This window comes from Phalangium opilio, unplaced genomic scaffold, assembly GCF_054372755.1.
Source record: "Phalangium opilio isolate 3A_F unplaced genomic scaffold, DU_Popi_V2 ptg000209l_1, whole genome shotgun sequence".
NCBI lineage: Eukaryota > Metazoa > Arthropoda > Arachnida > Opiliones > Phalangiidae > Phalangium > Phalangium opilio.
In genome coordinates this window covers 8,489,895-8,495,906 of record NW_028324217.1, presented here as the reverse complement: position 1 = coordinate 8,495,906, position 6,012 = coordinate 8,489,895, and the positions used below count along the sequence as shown (strand labels likewise).

General features: G+C 38.5%; 1 non-coding gene across 1 annotated transcript; it reads left to right on the top strand.

The window, feature by feature from the left end:
* The first annotated feature begins 5,062 nt into the window (after window positions 1-5,062).
* TRNAV-UAC (transfer RNA valine (anticodon UAC)) lies at window positions 5,063-5,135 on the top strand. Its single transcript has one exon. It is a non-coding gene; the product is annotated as a tRNA-Val (tRNA).
* The last annotated feature ends 877 nt before the right edge of the window (window positions 5,136-6,012 follow it).

The window sequence follows — 6,012 nt, the reverse complement described above, 5'->3', positions numbered from 1 at the left end:
ACCACACCTTGCTAAGACGGAAATCTTGATTACCGCGGGGGCCGGCCACTCAGTGTAATCGGTCTGCACGGTTGCCCCTTTGAATGTACTAAAGTGATTATGGGTAATCTTTAAAAGCCCTGCCCTTTACAGTGCTAAAATGATTACACCTAATCCTTAATCGGTGTACAGGAAATCCGACTGATTAGCCCCTCAGTTTTGCTTGACTACTTTTTTTAAAATTTCTATACGTGTGGGATATTTCTGCCCTGGCGTATTTACGAGAAACGTGTGGTCAATATAACAGTGTAAAATGAAACAATAATTTAGATGGTAAAATTAAATATACAACTAACCTACAGCAAGTTTAAAAAAAAAACAAATTAACAATATATTTATACTCTTTAGACACATAAATGATTTCAATAAAAAGAACCTTCCAAAATAAATGAAAATTGGAAAGAACACTCTTTTTATCTATTATCATTAGACATAATGCACTCAAACGGACCTCTCCAAGAACAAAAAAAAAAGCTAGCTTCGGAATAGTCAAGCAATTTCATCATTTGAAAATTATATGGACCAATGACCATCCAATAATATTAAAAATTGTTTCGTTTCTTAACGAATATAAATGAAGTTACTCAGACAATGAAAGGCAACTCCGAAAGAACGCGAAAGTTTCCAAAAAAAGTTAGTAGTAATGCTTACAAAGTTTCTGGGTCTTGCTAGAGCTTGATGATCGGAGAGAAGAGTTCTGTACCGTCGTTTAGAGAAAGTCGTTATGTTCGCCAATATGCGCCTATATATATGGACTAAACTTTAACGTGTTAACGCGAGTGCCGACGTCGGCGCACAGCCGAGGAGCCAGAGCTACAGTAATGTAATCACGCACGAACCTTGGCGGAGTAGGGAGGAAAGAGGTAAGAAAGAGTGGAAATGATGATGGCGACCTGCTGCAATGAAACTCTCCCAGTGTACCTTGCGCAAACGACAACCCTTTGGTAGGCGATTGTTCACTGCTGCCGCGTAGCTTCATTGTATTTGTATGCTTCTATTTTTAAGACACAGGGGGACATCCTTTACGACTCCGTACTGTACGACCCTACCTAAACGCCGAGTATGCTGGGAGGGCTTCGTTGACGTATGTGGGGGTACAGAGGCAACGCTATTACCACTCCATTCCTCTCTCCTTAAAGTAATAGTAAATATTAAAACTTATTCGACTAATGCACTTCATGCAATGCATTCAAGATTAACATCATCACGTCAGTAACTACGACATCCCCGTTTCTCATCACCGTACTATAGCCCAGCGTCACTCACATCGCGCTCTCGTTGATGAACTCCGACACTCAAGGTCAGTCTGACCTCTGTACTCGACATGGTCAAATTACGTCCTATTCAACGAAAGGACCCATAGCTCCGAGTTCAATAGGTCCTTCAAACCTTACGAGCGACCCCGTCTGCGTTAAACTACCCGTACCCCCAGCAGGCTTCAAAATGGAGATTTCTCCAGACTTTTTACCCGTGGAGTCTTGATTAAATAAACTAGTCCCAAGGATCAGTTCCTGTTACCCATGTATTTAAGATGGAACTTTTAAAGTAGTCTTTGGGACCATACAGTGAGGCTCGGGGTTTGAGTTAGTAAACTGGTTTTGGACTTGGGAACTTGTCTAATTTCAAAGCCTGCCCTCTGGCATTTCGCCAACCCTCTCACCTCTCACATCCTAATGTAACGAAAGTTTAAATATTTACTCACTCAACGCCCAGCATCTGTACAATAAATATAATGAACTCTTAACCTTTGCATATGCCGGTACTCTAGACTGCACCTGTATTTTTGATACCAGGGGCTCTACGAAACTTGATAACTCGATAATTAGTTTACCACAACACATATTCCATAGTAAAAACCATCCTCGTAAAGGGGCGGATTTTTAATTTATGTCAAAAACTCAATAACATTCCATGAATAAACAATGGAATTTTTTTGTGATTTTTAATTTATGTCAAAAACTCAATAACATTCCATGAATAAACAATGGAAGACTTTCGGTCCTGCACATCGCCCATCACCATTTCCACTCAATCTTACCACATTTCTCCCTGCTTACATCGCTACTCAAAGCCTCTTATCAACATGTTCAGTTTTCCACTGGGTTTAGCCAATCGCGCATTCCTAGCTCTAATATTATTGATTTGGTGATCACCGAGTCAACTGTCATTCCACAAATTGTGGATCATTAATTCGCCTTTTGGTGGTGACCAGTTGATTCTTTGCACTACTTTTCCCCTCCCGCGTACAAATCCCTTCCCACACCACTTCCAAGCGGAGTTTTTGCCCTAAATATTATGATGGGAAGGTCAATTGAATGCAACTAGACATCCTACCCTTGGATTATTCCTGAATGTTTTTAAAGGTAATTTGTTTCGAAGTATTGATACCATAGTTCCACTGAATTCTCCAGGTTCTCCGAAGTGACGTCCACGGATTACACGAGCGACCAAAGGGCTATTAGAAAGAAAGAGTGTCTTTGGAAGAAACTACGGAAGGACACTAAAATGAGTGATTTCGACAACTATTCTCGGCTTGAACTTAAATACAAAAAGCAAGTCAGAAAAGTTTGTAATAGCATCATCCGGGTTCGTTTTCAAATGCACAATCGTGAAATCTCTATCATCATAAATAACCCTCTAGTTGTATGTTTAAGTTTATGTGGGGTGGAGTAGCAGTGATCGCATTCCCCTCGCAGCAAGAGGGTCCCGGGATCGATCCCGAACTATAGCACTGGCTGAAAAACCTGGGAACAAACCATTCTGCGTAGAGTTAAAGGAGTTGTCCTCCGCGGTCTTAAACGATTTCCCCTTCTCGTAAAATCTTGCTAAGATTAACGGAAATAGTATAGGGCTCAGTTGGTTTTCTGTGGCATCGGTACCTGACACCGTCCCTCTATACGGATTGTGAAGGAACCCACCTGAAAATAAGCCACAGGCTTATTGTGGAGATCCCTTCGTACTCAAAGCTTAGATTAGTATTACTATTATTATATGTATATGTATATGTAGAGGTGTGTATGCGTTTGTATGTAGGGGTGTGTATGCGTTTGTATGCAGGGGTGTGTATGCGTTTGTAAGAAGGGGTGTGTATGCGTTTGTATGTAGGGTGTGTATGCCTTTGTATGTATGCCGTTGTATGTATGTAGGGGTGTGTATGCCTTTGTATGTATGTGTATCAAAACTAACCGAAAAAAGTCCATTTATCAAAATTAAGTTTGAAAAGTAAAAGTTGGCGTTTTAAGCTTAGACCGCGTATGTCTAGATTGGCCTACAGTTCTTTTCGACAGTCAAAGCCCATTTTTAACCTCAATTTTTCAAAAAAAAATATTTAAAATCTATCAAAATCTATGGTTCACCCCTATCCACGAAGAGGCTATTTTCTTCCGAGAACTAAAATTCAACCAAATAATGTCAAAAGTAGGCGTACATAAATTAACAATGGTTCTTCTGATTATATTGAAAATTCATTTTTCTTGAATGAAAGTTTGATGAAAAAGGAGTTAAGTAATGTAATTCATCCAAATAATTGAAGTTTTATAATAATGCGTTTGAAACTGAAAATTTTAATATCCGTTACTGCAGCCAAAGAATTTTGACCACTTATCTTTTAATTTTTAAGGCCTTGTTATGAAAGGCACTTTTTATTAATATATATTTAGTTGTAATAGGTTTTTAGCTACGAGTGTGAAAGACATATTCGCTTTTACGATTATGTTAAACTAGCCGTTACCCGCGGCGTCGCTCGCGTGTAATAAGAAATTCCATCTAAAATGATATAAATAATGTGTAGATTTTACTGATGACTAATATTTTTGTAGCACCCAAGGAGCGAAGGCACTCGGCACAGTCCGTCAGCCCGTCGGGATATTTTTTATTACTTTTCACGCGGACATTATTCCATAAAGAAGGGTTTTTAAGTTTTTGGCCGCCATTTAAAAAGATGGCAACAAATCGAACCCAAAATACCATTCAGCCCGTCTATAGGTTAAAGGAAACCATTGTACTAAATATTTGTGAAATCGGTTGAAACGCGCGGACTTTATTGCATAGAGTATTTTTTCTTACATTTCTGGGCGCCATTTTAAAAGATGGCGAAAAATCGAACCCGAAAGACCATTCAGCCCGTCTTAAGGTTAAAGCAAACCAGTGTACTAAATATTTGTGAAATCGGTTGAAACGCGCGTACTTAATTGCATAGAGAATATTTTTTACATTTATGGGCGCCATTTTTTAAGATGGCGGCGGATTGGAAAAATCTTTCTTAGTACACGCTTACTACTTAGGAGTAACGTTCCTGCAAAATTTCAGCCTTCTAGGGCAAGCGGTTTGGGCTGGGCGTTGATTATCAGTCAGTCAGTCAGTCAGTCAGTCAGTCAGTCAGTCAGTCAGGACTTTGATTTATATAGATATAGACTAATACGCCCATCCACCCCAAACACACCTTGCTAAGACGGAAATCTTAGGTCAGCCAATGTAATCGGTGTACACGGCTGTACCTTTGACTGTACTAAAGTGATAACAAGTTATCCTTAAAAACCGTGCCCTTCGCAGTGACAAAAAGACTACGCGTAATCCGTAATCGATGTACAGGAAATCTGACAGTGATTAGCTCCTCGGGTTTTTTTTTTAAATTTCTATATGCTTGAGATATTTCTAGCCTGGCATATTTACGAGAAACGTGTGGTAAATTCTACAGGGCCGGTAGGCCCTTGTAGATATGACTTGATACTCTTTTGTAACGTTAAATCAAAATTCACATGCTTTTACCAATTTTCCTATGGAGATTAACATGGGGTTTTTCGTGATATTTAACCACCTCTAACTGAAAAACTAGAGCGAAGTTACTTTTCGGAATACTCTTAATTTAACAATTAAGTATTCAGGGTGTGCGATCGGCTAGTCTAATCAGAAACAATTAAGTCTAAGTATGTTAATTTTAGTTAATTACAGAAGTACTTGTTTCGACCATCGTGATTGGACATAATAATAATGCTAGAGCTCTTCGAAAACTCAAAATAACCAAGTATCTATGGTGTAGTGGTTATCACGTCCGCTTTACATTCGGAAGGTCCCAGGTTCGAGCCCTGGTAGATACATGACTTGACTATCGTTATTGGACACAATAATAAGCTAGATCTCTTCGAAAACTCAGAATAACCAAGTATTCATTGTGTAATGGTTATCACGTCCGCTTTACACGCGGAAGGTCCCGGGTTCGAGCCCTGGTAGATACATGTTTTGACCATCGTGATTGGACATAATAATAAGCTAGATCTCTTAGGAATCTCAGTATTACCAGGTATGTGTAGTGTAGTGGTTATCTCGTCCGCCTAACACGCGGAAGGTGCAACGTTTGGGCCCTGCTAGATACATGTTTTGACCATCGTAATTGGACATAATAATAAGCGGTAAAGAAAACATAATTACTCAAAATTTAATTACATTAAGACTGAAGCGACAGATATTATATAAAAACGTCTTGGTTTGGACCAAGGCCGAAAAAACAAACGATATGTGTGAGGTTTATCAATTGACTGAAGTTTCAGATATTGAAATTTTTTCTACTTATTTTTATACACTCAATCCTTAATCAATATTTAATTCAATCAACTGATTTTACTGTTAATCGACCTAGTCCCTCTAAATTAATTTAAAAAATTACATATCTACGCTTTTTCAAGAACAATTACATTTTCCGAAAACATTTTATCATGAAATTAATTATTTTGAAGGGATTTCGTGTCGATACTCACTAACTTGTGAGCATCTTGACCGACATAGTTTTAATTGTTGCTGGCTTGACAAATTTTCAAGTTTGCACCAAAAGAAGTTTAAATCTGTTTTAAGTTGTTGATAAGACTGTCGTTTAGAGTGAATGTCGTCTACTTAAGACAAAGCAACAAAGTTTATCCTGTGTGGTAAAGGGTAAAGATCACATAAACAGAAATACTTCGCAGACTTGTTATATTCATT